We start from the raw sequence: 22,711 nt of genomic DNA, 5'->3' as shown, positions 1-22,711 counted from the left end.
TTGCTTGATGGAAGGTAATGCCCAAATGTTTCCCTATGTGTTTGTAAGAATTTATGCTGGAAACAGCAGCATTTGAATTTCCATTGCTTTACATCTTAATACTTGATATGGTCAGACTTTAAAATTTTTATATAGCTGGTGGGTGTGAGATGGTATCTTGGGGTTTTAATTTGCATTTCTCAGTGGAGTTGAGAATCTTTCCTTACATCTGTTGACCGTGTTTCTTCTTTTGTAAAATACCTGTAAAAGTCTTCGCTCTGTTTTCTTTTCATATGCCTTTTTCTTATGGATTTTTAGAAATTCTTTATGTATTCTGAATACTAATCTTTTTTATATATAAATTTATTTATTTTTGGCTGTGTTGGGTCTTCGTTGCTGCACGTGGGCTTTCTCTAGTTGCGGCGAACGGGGCTACACTTTGTTGCGGTTTGCGGGCATCTCGTTGTGGTGGCTTCTCGTTTCGGAGCACGGGCTCTAGGCGCACAGGCTTCAGTAGTTGTGGCGCATGGGCTCAGTAGTTGTGGCTCATGGGCTCTAGAGTGCAGGCTCAGTGGTTGTGGCACACGGGCTTAGTTGCTCAGCGACATGTGGGATCTTCCCGGACCAGGGATCGAACCCGTATCCCCTGCATTGGCAGGCGGATTCTTAACCACTGCGCCACCAGGGAAGTCCATATTCTGAATACTAATCTTTTGTCTGCATGTGTTATGAATATAGGCTCGCAGTTTGTCTTTTCACTTTATATATGATGTCTTCTGATAACTAGAATTTCTTAATTTTAATGTAGTTGAATCTTTTCTTCCATGATTTACACCCTTTATGTTATGTTGAAGAAATACTTCTTTAATCTGTAGTCCTAAAGACATTTGTCTATATTTTCTTCTAAAAGTTTTAAAGTTTTGCCTCTCACGTTTAAGTTCTTAATAGATCTGGAATTGACTCTCGTGTCATCTTAGTATTTTTGTTGGTGGAATACCCTTATTTCGATAGGTTTTTAAACATCTACAGATCTGAATTATTTATAACTTGAGTTGTACCTGGAGCTTATTATATACACTGTATTAATATTTCATATTGAACAAAGGTGCCCTCTTTGGGAAAGAGTTTTGATCACATTTAAACCCCTTCCAAGACTTTTGTTGGATTTTTCAAATTTAGATATGATAATGGTATTGTGATTATGGATTTTTTTTTCTCTTTTAGAAATACATGCTAAACTATGTCTAGAATTTGCTTCAGAATAATACAGAGAGGTGAGGGAGAGTTGAAACACATGAAATCAGATTGATACTGAGTTGATAATTGTTGAAGCTGAGTGACGGTGGTTCATTTTATCATTCTGTCTACCTTTGTACATGTTTAAATATTCTCATAATAAAAAGTTAAAAATATCCAAGGACTATTTCCAGGGTTACTTATGAGGTAAAGCATCTTTTATTATATTTTATTAGCCAGGTATATATCTTACAGAGCCAGCTGGGTCTCCATCTACTTCCAGGAGTCCCTGATAGAGTGTTTTTAGCATGCAGGCAGATTGTTAAGGAAAACGGAGGAGAAGGAGTAGTAGGGGCCTTAGGGGAAGAAAGGTGGGGCTTCCCTGGTGGCACAGTGGTTTGGAATCTGCCTGCCAATGCAGGGGACACGAGTTCAAGCCCTGGTCCGGGAAGATCCCACATGCCGCGGGGCAACTAAGCCACCCGCGTGCCACAACTACTGAGCCCATGTGCCACAACTACTGAGCCCGCATTGCCACAACTACTGAAGCCCGTGCGCCTAGAGCCCGTGCTCCACAACAAGAGAAGCCACCACAATGAGAAGCCCGTGCGCTGCAACGAATAGTAGTAGCCCCTGCTCACTCACTGCAATTAGAGAAAGCCCGTGCGCAGCAACTAAGACCCAACGCAGCCAAAAATAAATAAATAAAATTTAAAAAAAAAAGATCCAATGCCTTCTTTAAAAAAAAAAAAAAGAAAGAAAGAAAGGTGGGAAGAGGGCTCCCTCCAGGACTAGGTTCCCTCCTTTCCCTTTTTTCTTCTGAGACTATCAGGGATAATTTTTACTTTAACCTGAACCTTCTTTCCCTGTTACTCTACCTGGACAGACTTAACCCAGAGGATAGAGGGACCTCATCATGGATCCTGGTCCTCTCCTAAGGCCAAAGGATCAGAGATGTTGGCAACCCTAGTGCAGTTGGTCACACAGCAGTGATGTTATTTTGCTGTCACAGGATGCAAATACCAGAGTCGTCTTTTTTTTTTTTCTGATAGTGTGATAACTGGCCAAAGGGTCTGTCTTTGGGGAGTCCCAGCTGCTTCTCATGGGAGAATTAATCTCTCTCTCTCTCTTCTCTCCTCTCTCAAACCACTCCCCCTTTAACTCTTTATTAGTTTTCTTGGAATAGATAATATATTCATGGGGTTCAAATTTTGAAAGGAATAAATGTCTCCCTCCCACTTTTTTCTCCTAGCCACCCAGTTCCCTTCCTGGGAGAATGGACTCTGTAGACATAAGCAAACACATATGTTTCCCCTGGTTTTTATACAGATGGTTGTGTGCTATAAATACTATTTGGTACCTTGATTTTCTCACTTAACAGTGTCTCTTAGAGATCACTCTGTATCAGTCCATCAAGAGCTTTCTCATTCTTAATAGCTACGGAGTATTCCATACATGGTACCGTCCTCTATTTAACCAGTTTCCAGTGGTAAACACTTTTTTGCAGTCTTTTGACATTAGGATACTCAGTGAAGAGCCCGATATATTTGTCATTTGGCCCATGTATGACTACAGGGTATCTGTGGAGGATAAATCCCTAGATGTGGAATTGCAGGGTCAAAGGGCATGTGCACTTGTGATTTTGATAGATGTCACCAACCTGGGCTGGTAGCAGCAAGTACCAGTTTACAGGAGCATCTTTCCTCCCCTCACCCCTTCCACTGGGCAGGGTTTGATTCAGCACATTTATTGAGTGCTTTCCAGTGCCAGGCTCTGGATACAAAGATAACACTTTCATGTATCAAGTGAAGTTGTTACTGTGTGCCAGACACAAGCATGTTATCTGGTAATAAAGCCACCCAAGGAGGAAGGTTTTTAGATGAGAAAATTGAAGCTCAGGAAGTTTAAATAGTGTGCTGTGGTCACTCACCCAAGCTAGTAAGTTGCGGAGCTGGGATTTAAACCCAGGTTTGAATCCTCTAACCCCTGTGCTCTGTGCTTTTAAAGAACACCCTGGCTGCCTCTTGGAAGGAGTAACACATGGTCTTAGAGTCTAACACAGATGAGGAATCAGACTCACAGTAACTGGCCAAAAGAACACATAGCCAGGAAGCTATGGAGTCACCAGGGGGGAACCACATATGTCTGATCTGAGGCCTCTGGTCTGTACTGAGCTGCCTCCCTTCCTTCTATAGAAAGAGTTTCCAAATCTAATCAGGATTCTGTCAAGAGGACTTTCTCCATCCAGAGCTCCAGTTGCTATAGAGAGCCATAAGTCGTACTGGTTCTTGGTGTGCAATCTATTGGCCGTCAGAGGGGCCCATAGACATAACCCCATTTATTGAGTACCTGTTATGTGCAAGGTGCTATAAGGTGCACTAATGTCGTATTTTTAACCCTCACAATAATCCTGCTTGGGAAACATATTATTGTCCCCGTTGTCCAGATTAGTGAACTGAGAGTAAGACAGGTCAAATGCTAATAAGGACAGAATCCGAATACAATCTGTTAGACTCAGACACACTCACTCGCTCCCTCTGGTGTCCATTGATTTCCCTTGGCTCTCTCTGCCTCTTCCATTTTTCTGTATTGCTTGGTGCCCTCTCCAGATGGTGAATCTGGCTTCTCCACCTCACACTGACTGCTTTAGAGGAGAGGGCCTACAGCTTCCATTTACCTCATACTCCCCACCCCTGTGCCCACTATTCAGCACAGGGTAGCAAAGAGTGTGCTGCAGTGTGATGCCCGAGGATTGGTTGGTGATCATTGGCGATGGCCCCCACTGATATTGCTTCAGAAAGAACCCATCTCCCAATGGTATAACAGATGCTCTTTACACATCTGTCATGTGCTCACTGCTCCCATGGGAGAGAAGAGATGTATAAAGTACGGGCCTAGCTCTCAACAACTTAGGTCATGAGACTGCAAGTACCAAAGTCAATGGAAACGACTACAGGATTAGAAGAGTTCAGAAGAGGGAGGAAGCGTAACATAATTAGAATCATAGCAAACATTTATTGAGCCCGATGGGGTAGGTCTTATGCCCATTTTATAAACAAGGACCCTGAGACTCAGAGTTTAAGTGATCAGTCCAGAGTGCACCGCAAGTAAGTGTCAGATTTAGGACTCTGAGCCCCTCCACGGCCTCTCAGGGAGAGCACTGTGGGTTCTGTGCTGGGTGGCCTGGAGACATTGACTAAGGTTTGTCCAGTGCTGCTTTGCATTCCTATATTATCTCATTGAGCCTCTGTTTATGCCAGGAGGTGTAGAGGAGGTCTTCCTCTTACCATGGAAGCTACTGAGGTCTTCTGACTCCAAATCCCAAGTCCTGTCCACCATCCGTGCCACCTCCACATTTCTGTAGTGGGAGAACACAGGCTCTGCGATCAGACAGAAGGGGGTTAGAAGGGGGTTCTAACCCCCTTCCTCCATTTTGTGTCTCTAGGATCTTAAGATTTGCAGTTTGAGGCAATTGCAGGTGAAGAACATGCCCTTTGGGAGGCAGGCATACTCTAAGGGGTGAATGACATAAGGGAGGCATAATAATGCCAAAGTTCCTATAGTGCTTTTTTCAACGAGCTTTCAAGTCTTTGGTTTACATATGCAGAAAGTGATGTGCCCCCAGAGGTAAAGTGACTTACCCAAGACCACACAGTGAGTTAATAAACAGCAACACTGGGATTAGAACTCGGGTCTCTTGTCACCTAAGAGAGTTTACTTCTTCCCTATACAATACTGCTCCCCCGCAGGGGTACGGGGGTGCTGGAGGAAGGCCTAGGGTTGGGATCATAGCACTCTGGAGCTGGAGAGAGAGCCTTAGAGATCCTCTGGTCCATCCTCCACACTTGACAGATGAGAAGAGTGAGGCCAGGGTGATTAACTGACATGTCCAGAGCCAGACATGTCTCTGTCACCACAGAGCGGTAGTAAACCCAGCGTCCTGACACTAAGGTCCCAGGTCCTTTTCATACTATCTTGCAAAACTGGATTCCAAATTGCTTTTTTTCTATGCAAATCTAAACCTCACTCCAAATGCCAGCAGTTTACAATTAGAACAGCTGTTTAGTTTGGGGAGTTATTTCCCAAATAGAATCTCATTCTCATTTTCTCTCTCTCAATTCTTATTAAGGATGATATACTAGAAGGGGGAGCAGGGGGAAGTTCAGTGGAAGACCTTGATAGAAAAAAGGTAAAAATTTGATAGATTCTCTGAAGTCTAGGGAGGTCCTCAAAGCCAGGAAATAATTTAGAGGCCAACCCCCAGACTATCCCAGCCAGCTCACCACTGGTCCCGCCCAACTCACAATAGGTCTTCAGAAGACCCAGCCTTCCCTTGGCAGCTGCATCTGGTGAACACCAACGGAAATCCCTGGTATTTTTCTTTGCATGCGACCAACCGTGGAGATGTAGGTCAGGCGTTGCTGGCCTGGCAGTTACAACAGCTCTGTCTCTACCCCTGCACCTGCAGCCATGTTTGCTAAGCCCTGTGGGGATGGGAAAAGAATGTTCCCCTCCAAACAGGGATCAAATCCTCAAGGGCCTATGTAGGCGGAGCTGGCTGGAATTAGGAGGGTGCTGGAAGAGACCATCTGGAATGTGGGGACTAGGAGGGTGTCTCTGTCTCTTTCCCCCTTAATGTCTAATGCCTGCTGTGGTTAGTAGTAGCAGGGTTGGTGGTCCTCTGCTCAGCACAACTTAGCATCATCATCACTGATGGAGGAGACTGGGAAGGTCTCAGCTTCACGCTGGACTCAGCTGGGCCCCTAGGCCTGCACCTGAACCCCCATGCCTGTCTGGTGTTTACAGGATTGAAGCTGCCACCCTTTGGGACCTAGCCTGTTTTCATTTCTGCTCTCAGCTGTCTGGTGTCCGCAGACCTCACCTACAGGTTTATGCATGCCCGTCCCCCACGATGCAGCCCCACAAGGGTCCTTCTGCCTGGCATACTCCACTTTGGCCTTTGTTCTCTTCAGCAGAGCTGCCAGTTCTGTGCCTGGCCAAGGGGAGAGCTTTCTTGTCCCCTCAGATAGGCTCTGTTGGTCCATCCTAGCTGTACCCGTCCCAAGATTCAATCTCTCTGCCTGCACTCTGGGGGGCGGGGCTGTGGTTCCAAGGCAGGGAAGGGGCACCTGTGTGGCTGCTCTGGACTGGCCTCTAATGGGCTGGCTTATTTTGTCCTGAGCTTTCTCCTGCCCTAGACTTCATGTATCTCCTTTGTAAAGATGTGGGACCAAGATCAGTACCTGTACCATTGATCTTTAAGGTAACTTATAGTTGATATGCAGATAAACATTTAAGATTTTTAATAGTGTTTTTATTTTATGTTGATTTCCGTCTGTGGCAAATGATACTGGTTTTCTGTTTATAGTAGTATTCATAATAATATAAGTTGCCTTTTCATTTCATTTATTCATTTAGTACATACTTACTGAGTGTCTGCTCTGTGCCAAGCACCGTTCTAGCTACTGGGGATATCTGCCTTCATGGAGTTTACATTCTAAAAAGACAGGGAGGGCTTCCCTGGTGGCACAGTGGTTGGGAGTCCGCCTGCCGATGCAGGGGACGCGGGTTCGTGCCCCGGTCGGGGGGGGATCCCACATGCTGCGGAGCGGCTGGGCCCGTGGGCCGTGGCCACTGGTTCTGTGCGTCCGGAGCCTGTGCTCCGCAATGGGAGAGGCCACGACAGTGAGAGGCCTGCGTACCACAAAAAAAAAAAAGACTGGGAATGATGGTGGGGGTGGAGGGTGGCTAGGTATCTGTTGGTATTGGGAAAGACTTCTCTGAGGAGGAGCCATGGGAGGAGAGATCTGCATGACCTGAAGGAGTAAACCATGTAACAGTCTGTGGTAAGGACATTGTAGACAGAGGGTACAGGTACAGAGACCCCAAGGTGAGAAGGGTGTTTTTGGCATGTTTGAGGAAGAGGAGAGGAGACCAGGGTGGCTAGAACAGAGTGGCAGAGGAGAGAGTGGTAGAAGACAGAGGTTTGTGTGAGCCATGGTGAGACACTGTGGCTCTTCCTCTGGGTGAGATGGGAAGGCGGGGGGAGTGGTTTGACCAGACAGGCTCGGGTCCAACTGCTTTTATTTATTTTTATTTATTTATTTTTAAATTATTTATTTATTTTTGGCTGCATTGGGTCTTTGTTGCTGCGCGCGGATTTTCTCTAGTTGCAGTGAGCAGGGGCTACTCTTCCTTGCGGTGCATAGGCTTCTCATTGTGGTGGCTTCTCTTGTTGTGGAGCGCAGGCTCTAGGCACGTGGGCTTCAGTAGTTGTGGTACGTGGGCTCAGTAGTTGTGGCTTGCAGGCTCTAGAGCACAGGCTCAGTAGTTGTGGTGCACGGGCTTAGTTGCTCTGCGGCCTGTGGGATCTTCCCGGACCAGGGCTCGAACCCGTGTCCCCTGCATTGGCTTATGGATTCTTAACCACTGTGCCACCAGGGAAGCCCTAATTTTTTTTTAATTTTTATTTTTTGGCCACGCTGTGTGACACGCGGGATCCTAGTTCCCCAACCAGGGATTGAACCTGTGCCCCCTCCACTGGGAGCATGGAATCTTAACCACTGGACCACTGGGGGAAGTCCCCCGACTGCTTTTAGAAGGACCCTTCTGGCTGCTGTGTGAGGGACCAGAGAGGGAAGTAAGAAGCTGGGAGATCAGTAAGGAGGTTGTTATAACAATACAGGCAGAAGATGATGTTGGCTTGGACAGTGGAGGTGGTGAGAAGTGGTGGGATTTTGGATAAATTCTGAGTATGTATCCAGCGGAATTTGCTGACAGATCAGAGCTAGAGAGGACTTAAGGATCTTGACTCTAAGGTGTTCCAGGCTTCAGTACCTGGACGGATGAAGCTGCTACCATTCAGTAAAAGGGGGAAAGATGCAGAAAGAACAAGTTGGGGGATGGGTTAAAAAATTTCAATACATTTAAGTGTTTAAAAAGTGAGTCAATTGATAGAAAAATGTTAATAATAATCATGACACATGGATAAGGCCAAAACAGTGACAGCTAAAATTGTGGATAGAGTGGGCCAGATGTGTCTGTGCTTCCTTCCAGTTCTAAAATTCTGCTTTGGTGATTTCAGACCTCTAAGTCTCCCATTCATGAAGAATGGGAACTTGACCCTCAGCCTAGAATGTAATGGATGCAGAAGGAATGCCAGGAGAGGAATCCCTTAGGCTAGGCTTACCTGTTGTTAATTTGGAAGGACTTGGAAAGTTCTTGCACACATCCTGGCCTCCTAGCATTGCCTCATTCACTCACTCACTGAGCACTTTCTGCCTAGCAGGCCCTGGACATGCACAGCACAGCTCTAATGCCCCTTCCCTCCCCATAGAAATCAAGCTATCCCCACCCCTACCCTGGGCCTGGCTACTCCATGATCCTGCACATGGCTGGAGGTCAGGTGAGCAAATGGCTTTGATAGCAGAAATGGTTTTGTCTCTTTCTTCATGTCACAGGGTTCCCATAGTTATCAAGCTGGAAAAAAATCCCCTGCCTTTTGTAGATGAGAAACAAGGCCAGAGAAGAAAGCAACTCCCATAGTCCACATCCAATCCATTAGCAAATCCTTTCAGCTCTACTTTTTAAAACATTTTATTTATTTATTTAATTTTGGCTGTGTTGGGTCTTTGTTGCTGCACGCAGGCTTTCTCTAGTTGTGGTGAGCGGGGGCTACTCTTCGTTGTGTTGTGCAGGCTTCTCATTGAGGTGGCTTCTCTTGTTGCGGAGCATGGGCTCTAGGCGTGCGGGCTTCAGTAGTTGTGGCTCACGGGCTCTAGAGCGCAGGCTCAGTAGTTGTGGCGCACGGGCTTAGTTGCTCCGCAGCATATGGGATCTTGCCGGACCAGGGCTCCAACCTGTGTCCCCTGCATTGGCAGGTGGATTCTTAACCACTGTGCCACCAGGGAAGTCCTCAGCTCTACTTTTAAAAATAAATTCTGAATCTGACTGCTTCTCTCAAGCTTCCCTGGCACCATCCTGGTTAGGCCACCCTCATATTTTTCCCAGATGACTGCATCAGCTCCTCACCAGACCTCTTGCTTCCACCCTTACCCCTGGAGATCTCCATCCAGCAACCAGAGGGAGTCTGTTAAAATCATGGAGATCTCCACCCAGCAACCAGAGGGATTCTGTTAAAATCAAAGTCAGATCATGTCCCTCCCCTGCTCAGAACCCTGCAGTGTTCCCATGTCACTCGAAGGACAGGCTCAAGTCTTTAAATGGCCTTACAGGCCCTGCACAATCTGGCCCTTGGCTACTGCCAGACCCTACGCTATCATTCTCCCCTCATTCACTCAGCCTCAGCCACACTGACATCTTTCCTGTTCCTGGAGCACCCCAGGTGTGTTCCTGCCTCAGGGCCTGGCACTTGCTCTTCCCTCTGCCTTTCCTCAGATCCTTGCAGTGCGGTTCCTGACTTCATTCAGGGCTCTGATCAGATGTCACCTCTTAAAGAAGCTTTCCTTGACCAGGGTTTTAATTCTGCCATCTTCCGTGTTTCTCGCTAACCCCTTTCTCTCATTTAGTTTTCTCTAGCACTTATCACCATCTGACATTTGTTTGTTGCCTGTCTCTTCCCATTAAATGATAAACTTATGCAGGTAGGAATTTTCTTCTAATTTAGTCACTGCTTTATCCCCAGCACTTAACGTGGTGCCTGGCATTTAGTGGGCTCTTAATAAAGATTTATGGAATGAATGAGTGTCCAGAGCTAAGCAGGGAATCCTCCTACAACCCCACAGGTCAGCCCAGAAAGGAGTCATGGTCTGTCTTTAAAAACTCAGCTAACAACTTCACCAAAGGTTTTTGGCATGGCTTTTGTTTCCAAGATAATGACTAGGTGGAGGGAGGGACTCTGCAAGGACTGGCCTTACAGGGGCTGAGTTGGGGGGCAGTGGGGAAGCACAGAGCAGCCATCCGCATACCTCTGTCCTTCCCACCCCCAAGGCACCCGGGGGGAACCAAGAGATATGCCTCTGCCCTGACCTCAGAGTCATCTCTGATGCAAGGCCCAAGATTCTCAGTAAGTAGTGGGCAGTGGGTGGGTGAAAGGGGAAGGAAGGAAGAGCTTAGTCACATCCTTCTGCATCTGTCCTATTGCGCTGGCAGATTTAACGAGCTGTGGAGTCAGACACCCTCACTTGGTAACCAGAGATCTCAGGCAAAGTCTCCTCACCTCTCTGAGCCTTAGTTTCCTCGTTGGTAAAATGGGGACAAGACCTACTTGGAAGATTTTGAGAATTCAAGCAGAGGCTGAGTCAGTATGAGCTGTTTTGGGGGTTTTTGGGGGGGTTGTTTGTTTGTAGCTATAAATAATGAGAATACCACATGAGAAGCACAAATGGGGCCATTCATTTTTAGCTATAAAAAAATAACGCTAACATTTATTGAGCACCTTCCATGGACCATTTAATTCTTGCTGCTAAGCCTGTGATGTAAGGACAGTGTTCTCACTTTGTAGACAGGCCCCTGGGCTTGGAAAGGTAAAGTCTTGCCCCAGGTCCCACAAGTAGGCAGTCACAGAGCTAGGGTTGGAACCTGTACTTTTGTGCTCCAGGGCTCAAGAAGCCTTGCGGGGGAGTCCCTTCACCTCGTCAGGTCTCAGTTTTCCATCTGTTTAGGGTAGGGGTTGAACTAGACATCTCTGTGAACCACAGGTCATGCCACATCAGGTGGGACAGTGAGTTGCTTCTGGGCTTGCCTGGTGATGGTGGTGGTGACCTTCTGCAGTTTGTTGGTGCTGTGGGCACTGACCGTGAACAGCAAACCTCCAGGTGGCCCCTCCTCAGCGTCATGGCTACAAGAGTACTTCAGCTCTCCTGGCACCATCTCAGGCATCTTGCTGTTCTCTACCTTGTGGGGGCTGGTGGACTGGGCTGAAGATGAAACGGGGAGACTAGAAGGAACCAGAATGAAGGAAATGCACCCTGAGGGCGCCTTCAGCTCTGAGGTTTTGGTTACAGGGGTGTGTGTGTGACCATTTGTATGTGGTGGGGGCTGTAGGGATTTGCTCCTGTTGCCAAATCCTCCAGAGCCGTTGCCTTCTGCTGTGGAATTCCAAACATTTCCCATCAGATAAAGGTGGCTGAAAATACCCGGGACTTGTCTGGACTAGTTGGAGGCGGTGCTGGGGTGAAGAGGTTGAAGCCACTGGGGTACAGCCCGGCGAGGTCTGGCCCTCTGAGGAACTGGCCCTGGTCACAGACATGCCCATTGCCCTTTTCCCCTGGAATCTGCAGGTTTGAGGGCAAGGCTCAGCAGGCTTTAAAGTGGAGGCAACAAGTTCTTCTACTCCAGAATGTTGCCTCCCACCTTCCGCACTAAGTTATTGGATCTTTTGGATACCCCTGAGAGAGAACACAGGTAGTCACTTATTTGCCCGTGTGTGAATTATTTTCATCCTCCTCATGCTGCAGCACTGGTAAGAGTGATTTGAGATGATCCCCTTCATTTTGCAGATGAGGAAAGTCCCAGGCTTTCCCAGCATCCCAGACAGAGGAATGGACTCACCCCAAGCAAGCCAGTGACAGAGCTGGGACACAAAACCCACACCTGCTGATGCTCAGCCCATTGCTCTTTTTCCCACAGCATGCAGCATTGATCAGCACCAGATGAGGGAATGGGGGCAGCTCTGGGCAGAAAGGAGGAGGGAGTAGCTGCTTTGGACCATGGAGTATTTAGAGGCATAGACCCCAGAAAGAAGCAGAATTTTAGGGAGGGGGTTGACCCCAGAGACCAAGCCCCTGTTCCTTTTGTAGATTGCTACCCTAGTCCCTTCTGCCTGTTGCCTCAACACAATGCAGAAGATGCCTTTTCCAGAACTTTCTCATGAGCCTGGGAGAACTTGGTGTCTGGGGAGCCCCAGGTACCCTGCCCAATCACCTGGTGTCTTGGGGCCTCCTCCTAGTTTTGCCAGGCAATGAGGGTGGGGATGAAGAGAGAGGGAACTGGCCTTCTTCCCTTCCCACCAGTCAGCCGTACTCATCAGCACCTTCTCTGGGCCCAGCACTGGGCTAGGCCTGGGGGACAGAGCTCATGGTCAGAAATGAGCAGCTCAGCAAACTGGTGAGAGAGCCGAAGGAGACTTGGAAGGGGAGAGCAGGAGGCCTCCTTGAGGAAGTGGCCTGTAGGTTAAGACCTAAGAGATAAGCAGGAGAGAGTTCAGCATAGGGACCAACATGAGCAAAGGTCCTGAGGCCGAACAGAACATGGCATGTGAGGAATAAGCAGCTTGGCCCTCGACAAAGCTAAGGAAACCCTGCAGACCATGGAGAAAGGTCTAAGACTCGGGCTGAGCCTTGGTCTAATAATAAGAGCAGTATAATAGCTGGCATTTACTTAAAGTCTACTATGTGTCACATATAGTTCTAAGCCTTTTATATGTATTACTATTGAACTTTCACAATGTTCTTGTGAAATAAGTACATTTTTAATTCCCATGTTATAGATGAGGTCCAAAGCTAAACATCTTAGTCTAATTGCAAGACTTTTTGGGTACCTGCCTATTCTTTGCTCTGGCAGCCCAGCTTGGTGGAGAAAAAGAAGTTAATTTGTCACCAGCCTTGGCCTCATCTGGATAGCACTGCCATTTTACAAATGAGGAAGCTGATACTCAGAGAGCAGCAGGACCTGGTCCAGGGCCTTCGGCAAGGCTGGCATAGCTTCCTCTGCCAGCTCATGTTGCCTTCTTGGGTAGCCCTTGGGACAGAGTTGGAGGAGAGCAGCAGAGGAGAGAGAACCAGAACTAAGGCCCAGCAATGGCGGGAGGTAGAGGGAAAGAGGCAAAAGTTTTCCAGGAGAGCTGATCAAAGGGAAAAGTTTTCCAAAAGAGCTGTCCAAAGATGAAATGCTCCACACAGGAGGGAGGGAACCCCTGCTCACAGTGTGTAAGCAGAGAATGCCCTGGAGATACTCCATGAGTATGGACCATCTGGAATGAAACAGACCTACTATGTGATCTGGATGTTCCACCTTTCTTTTTGTTTATTTCCTTTCAGTTTTATTGAAATATATTTGGCATACAGTACTGTATAAGTTTAAAAGGTTTATAGCATAAAGATTTGATTCACATACATCATAAAGTGATTACCACAGTAAGTTTAGTGAACATGTCATCTCGTATAGGTACAAAATCAAATAGAAAAAAAATTTTTTTTATGATGAGTACTCTTAGGATTTATTCTCTTAAAAACTTTAATATATAACATACAGCAGTATTAATTACATTTATCATGTTGTACATTACATCCCTAGTACTAATTTATCTTATAATTGGAAGTTTGTACCTTTTGACCACCTTCTTCCTTTCCCCTCCCCTCACCTTCCCCCGGCCCCTGCCTCTGGTAACCACAAATCTGATCTCTTTTTCTATGAGTTTGTTTATTTTTTAAGTACAATTGACCTACAACACTATATTAGTTCCTGCTATACAACGAAGTGATTCGGTGTTTCTATACAATTCAAGCTGATCACCACAGTAAGTCTAGTTAAGATAAGTCACCATACAAAGATACTACATAGTTATTGACTATATTCCCCATGCTGTACATTTCGTACCCAAGACTCATTTATTTTGCAACTGGAAATTTATATCTCTTAATCTCCCTCACCTATTTCTTTCCTCCCCCAGCCCCCTCCCCTCTGTCAGACACCTGTTTGTTCTGTGTATCTGTAACTCTATTTATGTTTTGTTATGTTTGTTCATTTGTTTTGTTTTGATTGAGATTCCACATATAAGTGAAATCATATAGAATTTGCCTTTCTGTGTGACTTATTTCACTAAGCATAATGCCCTCTAGGTCCCTCCATGTTGTCACAAATGGCAAGATTTCATTCATTTTTATGGCTGATATTCCGTTGCGTGTGTGTGTGTGTGTGTGTGTGTGTGTGTGTATCATCTTCTTTATCCATTCATCTGTTGATGGGCACTTCGGTTGCTTCCATATCTTGGCTATTGCAAATAATGCTTCAGTGAACATAGGGGTGCATATATCTTTTCTAATTAGTGTTTTTGTTTTCTTCAGATAAATATGCAGGGAGTGGTATTGCTGGATCATATGGTAGTTCTAGTTTTAATTTTCTAAGGAATCTCCATACTGTTTTCCATAGTGGCTGCACCAGTTTACATTCCCACCAGCAGTGCGTGAGGGTTCCCTTTTCTCCACGTCTCCACCAACACTTGTTATTTGTTGCCTTTTCAATAATAGCCATTCTGACAGGTGTGAAGTGATATCTCATTGTGGTTTTGGTTTGCATTTCCCAGTGTTTTGTGATGTTGAGCATCTCTTCATGTGCCTGTTGGCCATCTGTATGTCTTCCTTGGAAAAATGTCTGTTCAGATCCTCTGCCCATTTTGTAATCTGGTTATATGTTTTTTTGAGTTGGATGAATTCTTTGTATATTTTGGATATTAACTGATTATCGGCTATATCATTTGCAGATATCATCTCCCATTCAATAGGTGGCCTTTTAGTTTTGTTGATAGTTTCCTTCACCATGAGAAAGCTTTTTAGTTTAATGTACTCCCATTTGTTTATTTCTGCTTTTGTTTCCCTTGCCTCAGGGGACATATCGAAAAAACATTACAAACCAAAGAACATACCACCTATGTTTTCTTCTAGGAGTTTTATGTTTTCAGGTCTTACATTTAAGTCTTTAATCCATTTTGAATTTATTTTTGTGCATGGTGTGAGAAAATCATCAAGTTTGATTCTTTTGTATGTAGTTGTCCAGTTTTCCCAGCGGCATTGGTTGCAGAGGCTGCCTTTCCCTGTTGTATCTTCTCGCCTCCTTTGTTGTAGATTAATTGCCCATATAAGTGTGGGTTCATTTCTGGTCTCTCTGTTCTGTTCCAGTGGTCTACGTGTCTGTTTCTGTGTTGGTACCATACTGTTTTGATTACTGTAGCTTTGTAGTATAGTTTGAAATCAGGGAGCATTACACCTCCAGCTTTGTTCTTCTTTCTCAAGATTGTTTTGGCTATTGGCTATTGTTTGGCTATTGGGCTATTTAGCTATTTGGCTATTTTGTGTTTCCATACAAATTTTATAATTATTTGTTCTCTTCTCCACCTACCTCTTTCCTGAAATAACCAAGTGAAAAAAATGCCATTAGTATTTTGATAGAGATTGCACTGAATCTGTAGATTTGCACTCCACCTTTCTGAACCTCATCTGGGAAGTGGGGATGAGTTAGGGGTGAGCTTGAGCATCACATGGAAGGTTGGATGGGTATCTTGTAAGGTCACTTTTGAGTCTCTGACTCTGTTTCAAGGGTGAGCCTTGGTCCTTCTCACCCTGGACACTGGGAGAGGAATGAAAGGCTGTGGCCATCTACTCATGAAAGAATAGGGAGTTAGTTACCAAGGAAGAGATGAGAGAGGATTGAGATGAGGGGAGTGCTCAGACTGCCAGGGAATGAATGCTTATGAGCAGGTAGCAGCTGCCCAGGAGCCATTAAGCATTTGGGCTCTGGAGCCAGACTGCCTGAATTCAAATCCCTACTCTGCAATTTATAACTGTATGGCCTTGGGAGGTCACTTGACCTCTCCGTGCCTGTTTCCTCATCTGTAACTTGGAGAGTAATGATAGCACTTACTTCATGGGGTTATTATGAGGATTAAGTGAATTTGCATACATGACGAAGCTCTTAGCACCTTGCCTGGTGCATGGTAAGTGCTCGGTAAAGAGCAGCCATCACTCCCTGGGAAGGTGGTCGAAAGCCCCAAAATGAGCATCTGTGCCCCCAGTAAATGCTTTTCTGAATTATCTCTCTCTGCCTTCAAGACTAGCACTCCACTTCTGAGCTGAGGAGGTGGAGAGCCCACGCTCGCACTGCTGGGTGCGATAGCTTTCTCAATTCCCCAGCGGAGGTGTTATCTCCTCCTGGCACAACCACTTCCTTTTCTGAGAAGTAAGCACATCTGTCAGGCTTAGCTTCTTAGAACTAATGGTGGGGGAGGAGGCGGGGGAGGAGAGGCTGGCAGCTGACAGGGGCAGACTTAGAGAAAGATTAACATGAAGTTTGCTGTGAGGATGCTCCAAATATTACCTACAGCCCGGATGGCTTGGGCCCCCCATGCCACCCTCCTCAGCCAGTAACGCCAGGGTCACCTTGCTTTACCAAATGCTTTCATCCCCTGGTCTCACCATCACTGCCTCACCTCATCACTGAGGTCAAAGCAGGAGAAACTAAGGCTCAGAAGTAGAGCTGCCTGCTGTGCCACCCACAGCTGGGCTGGCTAGACTGAGGTGTCGGCCCAGCAATCTGACAACCCATCTCTTTGCCCTGCCCCACTGAGCCGCCTCTGAGTTGCCCACATCCAGGCCCGTGTTCCCCAGGGTAGAGGAGAGAGGCTGTGTTCCTCTCACATTGCTGAAGCCAACAGCTCCCCCAAGAAAGCCAGGGGAAGTGGATTCCAACCACAAACCTCACTTCTTCCGAGTCTCCGCCTGCTGCTCCCTGCCAAGAGAGTGATAAGACGTTTTCGTTTGCCCCACCACCCACCTTCCTGCCATCTCCTTGGGATCTCCTAGCAAGGCCTCATTTGTCTATTCAGCCGGCATTTATCAGCCTCTCCTCCAGGGAAACTGAGGCCAGGAACAGAAAGTGACTCACGGCCTGCCCATGCTGGGCTGTGGTGAGGCCGGGTAAGGTACAGTCTTGATGTCCCTGGCACTTTCCCTAGGCTGCTAGGAGCCCCTTCCTCTTCTCCACCTACCTCTTTCCTGAAATAACCAAGCAGGAAGGAAGCAGTGGGCCTGGGCCCTCCAGAGTCACCCTAAAGGAAGGAAGGGCCCGTCTGGCAGAGGTGCTTGTTCTCCACTGAAGCCAGGACGGAAGGGTTTCACTTTCTCTCCTGGCCTTCGTCACATCCTTTTCCTGTGGCACCCAGTTCCCCTCAGCTGGCTAGGGGCCAGAACTCATTCATTCAGCTGGTGGCCTCAGGCCACCTTCTTCCTCCTAGAGGGACTCAGGGCTATAGGCCTGGCCCAGAATATGAACTGGCTTCTCTACTTATCCACTTGGGACAGGTCTCTCAGTATCTCTGAGCCTCGGCTTACCTGGGCTTAGAGTGAGGACCTCCTTCAGTAACAGAAGTGCATGCACCTGGCCCATGATGGGGCATTGAGGCGAATTATCCTTTTGAAAGTGAGCAGAGTGCTGTGTAGAGGATAGGAGCAAAGGCACTGGAGCCAGATTGTTGGTGCAGGCAACCCAGCCATGTCACCAGGTCACTGTGTGACCTTGGGCAAGTCACAGATCGTCTGTGGGCCTCAGGTCCGTCAGCTGTATGCTGGGTTAATAGTAGTACCCGCTGGCCGGCAGAGCATAGAGACAGTTAAATAAACTAATCCACAGAAAGGGCCAAGAAGAGTGTCTTGCAAGATAAGTGCTTGGGAAAAGTCACCCACTGCTGCCGCCACTGAAGAGGCTAGTTCTCTGTGGGTGGAGACAGCAGGGACCCAAGATGGCAGGATTGGACATCAGAATGAGCAGGAGGCCAGAACTCAGACAAATCCCAGTCCTACCACTTCCTAGATAGAGCTTGTGGGGAAACGCTGAAGCCTCCGTCTTCACGTCTGCAGAATGAGGCTCTGACAAATGTTCTGAGGATTAACTGAAAGTAGTCATTCATTTGTTCATCTCAAATAGGTTCATTTAGAACGGCACCTGCTATGTTCCAGGTACAGCACCAGGTTCTTTAGGTATAAGTGACAAAAACTACACGCAGTCTAGTGGGGGAGACAGGACAAAAAACAATCACTCAAGTGAATGTGATTGTGATTGTGCAGGGAGTATGGCCTCCTTGAAGTAAAGTGCTTTAGCTCAGTCCCTGGCACAGGTAAAACATTCAGCTGTGTGATAAAGGTCAGCTGCCATAATAACAGATACTTTATTGTCATTTAAAAAGTGAGGACACTGTGGGCTGGAGAATCGAAGTAACCTGCTCAGAGTCACACTGCTAGGAAGAAGCATGGAGACGTGGGAGGTGAGAGAGGAGAAGGGTGGGGAGTGGAGGACTGACCGGATTCAAGCAGGAACTGCGCTCCAGCCCCTGGCAGGGCGGGTGGTCCGCTGGCACTTGGGCCACTGCCCCAGGGGCACTGCTGTGCCAGCCTTTCTCCTGACTTCTCCAGGGTTGCAGGGGGCCACAGGATAACCTGCATTGTGCAGTTGGCTGTCTCTGGGCAGAGATCTAGCTGAAGCCAGTCTGTGCCTGTCTGGATGGACCCCTGGCTTCAGACATGGGTCCTTGGTCCCTGCCTGCACTGAGCCCCCAGACTGATGGGTGAGACCGACATACAGAAGGCCTCAACCTAGGGACGCCCCTGCCTCTCCTTCCCGCCTCAGGGCCTTTGCACTTGTTGCTTCTGGTGGAACATGCTCTTTTTCACCCGAGATTTTTAGTCCTCTCTTGGCCACTGCCACCTAATCATTCAGGTCTCAGTTTAAACCTCACTTCCCCAGAGAGGCCTTTTCTGGCCACTCCACCTACATCAGTCCCCTGGTATTCTTTATCACCTGCCGGGGACTTACTGTCTTCAAAACCTCATCATATCTGAAATTGTCTTGCTTCTTATTCTCTCTGCTTCCCACTAGGACAGTGTTTCTCAACCTTTTTCTCTCTTCACCACTTCCCACGAAGGAGTCCTTTTAGACATGTTTGTCCTAATTGCCCTGCCATGACTTTGAATACCACAGCTGTACTGTGATCTCTTTCTGTGCTATGCCCCCCGCCCCCCCAACCAATGGAAAATGCATGGACTAGAATGTAAGCTCCGGAAAAGTGGGGACCTTATTTGTCTTGTTCACTGCTGTGTCTCCAGTACTGGGCCTGGAGCATGGTAGACACTCAGTAGTTAACGGTGTGAACGAAGGTCCAAAAACTCTGGGAGCACAAAGGAGACATTCCTCGTGAAGTTGAAGAGAGATAAATAGGGAAGTCTTCTCAGAAGACAGGACTCCAAAGTGGAGTCGTGTAAGCTGAGTAGGGTTGGCTGACTGAGGAAGGGAGGTGTGGGGAGGGTGACCAGTTAAAGACACAATGCTGGCAAAGGCACAGGGGCATGAAACGCTCCGGAGTGTGGGGCTGGGCCAATCCACGCATGTGGCCAGGACTGTTGGAGGGAGGACCTTGAAAATGGCCCCCGCCTTAGCTTCTCCTGGGGACCCTGGTTCTTGTCTCGCCACTCTGAAGGGCCCCGATGCTGGAGGGTTGAGTCCAAGCTCTACCACAAACAGGCTATTTGAAACTGTAGAGTGCGCAAATGGGTTGGCCTTGTTGACTTTGGGGTCTGCCAGCCTAGGAGTCCACGGTTCTCCCATGGAGGTCATTAGCCACTGCCTGTCCCCAGTGGTCCTGAAAACCCCACATGGATCCCATGGTAGTGGTCATAGCTACAAAGAGAAACTTGCCCCACTTTTGCCCTAACCCACACTGAGGATAGGTCTCCTGAAAGCCTCTGTGACATCAGAGACCTCCCTACAGCCCACTCTTACGTCTGACCCCCTGTCCACCACGTCAGCTCTGGCTCGCAGCAGTGGGGGCTTATCTCTGCTTTTCCAGACCAGGGCAGCTCCGCAATCCTGTTTATTTATCCAGAGCAGGCGCCCGCTGAGAAAATGGCTGTGTTTGTTTCCAAGTGTGTCGTGTGAACCGTGGGCTAAATATACCCACACCACTGCCTCCCCGGCACCCGCCCTGGAACAGCACGCCCCGTTTTGCTCTTGCTCTCTCTGCAAAAGCAATCCCCAGAATCCTCTCTCCCCCCTCCCTAGGAGAAGGAGCTTCTGAAATGGAGATGAAGGTTGTCCAACCGCGAATGCATGGGGTGGGGGTGGGGCTGGGCAGATCAGAGCCTTGTCTCTGTGGCACCGACAGGAGAATGTTCCCGCCACCCTAGAATAACTGTTCCTGGACAGTGAGTGCTTTGTGCCTTGCAGCAGGGCCTGTTTATTCCAGCTCAGCCTCAGAGTTGAAAATTTCCTGTGGCTGCCAGCCCTCTACTTCAGGAAAGTTCCCATCGAGGGAGCCAGGCCTCTCCCACTTTGGCTGCAACCCAATGTCCCTGGTTTCTTGTGGGACATTTGGTCCCTTGGGATAACCCAAAGCCTTCTGGCCATGGCCTCCCTCTCCCATGCTCCCCACAGCCCGGGACTCTCCCTCATCACAGATCAATCTTTTTTGTGACTTCACCTGGCCCTACTTCACTTGGGACCAGAAAAATTTTAATTCCTGTAAGAATTTTCTGGTCTGCCAACACTCATGGAGGCTAACCAGGATGAAGGCCAAAGAGTAACGATGCTGGCTGCTGCCACTGCCACTGCCCCTGCCCTTCTCTCCCCAGAGCCAGGGCTCCACCTCCACTGCAGCCCCCCACATAGGGAAGTGTCCTGCTGTAGCAGCACTTGGGTTGGGGCCAGGCAGTCCTGAGTTTTGATCCTAGCTCTGCCACCTGTTAGCTGGGTGACCCCAGGCAAGATCTTTCCGACTCTATACCTCAGTTGTTTCACCTGTGAAATGGGGTTCAGGTCGCTACATCTGGGGATTCTGATGAAGGAGAAGTGGGATGACAATGTCTGGCACTTAGAAGACATGTAAGACCTTTGTTCTACTCATGTATTTATTGAGCACCAACTATGTGCCAGACACTGTTCTGGGTATTTAGAAACAAGACAGGCTCTCTGCCTCATCAAGCCATGACTACTGCAGGAGACAAATCAAAACAAAGACCAAGGGTAGGCTCTGCTTCTGAAAAGTGCTGAGAAGGAAAATAAAGCAAGGTAAGGGGGTAGGTAGAGAGAGATCAGGGTGGTGGGTACCATTTTAGACAGGGTGGCCAGGGAAGGCATCTCTGAGGAGATCACATTTGAGCAGAGTTAGGAGTGAAATGAGGGAGCCTGGGGTCAAGTGCTCCAGGCAGCAAGGGCAGCAGGTCCCGAGCTCAGCGGATGTTCGAGGAACAGCAAGGAGGCCAGTGTGACTAGAATGCAGTGTGCGGTGGGGAGGGGCCGAGTCCTACCAGACCTCGCTGGCCGTGGTGAGGACTTGATTCTGAGTGTGATGGGGAGCCTTGGAGAGCTTGAGATGGTGGAGTGACATGGTCTGAATGGTGGGGTTTTCCCCACCTGCCTGCCTTCCCCTCCCAATGCCTTTTCCCCAGTAGATGGTGAGCTTTCTGGAAGGGCTCTGGCTCATGCATCACTGCTGCCTCCCTAATGGTTTAATAAATGTTACGGATTCTTTGAGTCAAGGTGGCAGCTCAGTGCGCATGGCCCTCTGCTAGGTACCAGGGACATGAACAGACATGACGCTGGCTTTCTAAGTGCAAGGGAAAGCTGTTGGTGTGCCACGATCTGACCTATGTTTTAAAAAATCTTCTTGGCATGGAGTTAAGGGGACGTCATCAAGACTAGAAGTAGGGCCCAGCAGATATCACAGTGAGCAAACTGGCCGGGTGTGACCTGGGGCCAACCAGAAATGGCAGGCGCTGTCTGAGGGAGCCGCCTGGTGGCTCAGCCAGTCGGGCCCAGGTAGAGGTGTGGGCCCATGATGTGAGTTCTTGGTGGAGAGGCAAGAACACAGTCTCTGGAACCAGCCAGTGATCTGTTCCCTCTCTAGGCACACAAAGCACACTGATTTCTAGGCACCAGGCACCAGGTTTGGATTCTGGTTCCACCAGAGATTTGGGTGACCTGATCAAGTCCCTCAGTGCTCAGAGGCCAGGCTTCCTGGTCTGTCAGTGGGGAGAGACAGCATCGCTGAGAGGATTAAAGGACAGAAAGGGTGCGAAGCACACTCATTAAAGGGTGCTCCAAGCTCCCCTCTCCCTGCACCACAGGCTGACTCCACCCCAGGCCTGGTCATTTAACCCACTGCCCCTCCTTCCCTGTATCACGTGCTTCCCTTCTGACTAGCTTCAGGGAGAGGGCTATTGCTCACCTCCTCCTGGGCCCAGGATCACACCCCCTGGGGTGGGGGACAGGGCCTCATAGACCCCCTCCCAGTCCTGCATTGTTGTTACCCTCTCTACTCTGCCCTGCTCTGCCCACCCATCAGCCTGCCCTGGTCAGAGGCTCCCTCCAGATCTGCTCTGCTCCTGAATCACTCTGGGAATTTAGCCCTGGCTCCTTTCTCTCCCTCCCTCCCTCTGTTGCAGCAGTGGAAAGGCTGAGGCCTGGTGGTTCTGGCACCACCCTTGGGCTCAACTCCAGGCTCCTCCGAGGCTTCCAGACCACACGTGGTCTAGCTCTCGCTCACCCCTGCACGCTCATCTCCCTTCTTCTCTCCACCCTGCTCCAGACCCCTGACCTCCTGTCAGTTCCCTGCCCCTGCCCATCTCTTTCCCAACTCAGGTTCTGAAGTACTACTTCCTAGCTGTCTGACCTTGGACAAAACTCTTTCCCCACTCTGCACCTGTTTTCTCAGCAATAAAATGGGTTGGCTATCCCAAACTGAGGGTCAGGAAGAAGGACAGCCCTTAACCCTTTA

General features: G+C 48.3%; 1 protein-coding gene across 5 annotated transcripts in view; it reads left to right on the top strand.

Moving 5' to 3' along the window:
• BCL2L1 (BCL2 like 1) overlaps window positions 1-22,711 on the top strand; it is a 51,346-nt gene that overhangs the window by 26,858 nt on the left and 1,777 nt on the right. The gene's annotated exons all lie outside the window — the stretch shown is intronic.

Source organism: Leucopleurus acutus (genome assembly GCF_964270905.1).
Source record: "Leucopleurus acutus genome assembly, chromosome: 16".
Classification (NCBI taxonomy): domain Eukaryota; kingdom Metazoa; phylum Chordata; class Mammalia; order Artiodactyla; family Delphinidae; genus Leucopleurus; species Leucopleurus acutus.
The sequence above is the reverse complement of the archived record's forward strand: the minus strand, read 5'-3'. Positions and strand labels throughout refer to the sequence as shown.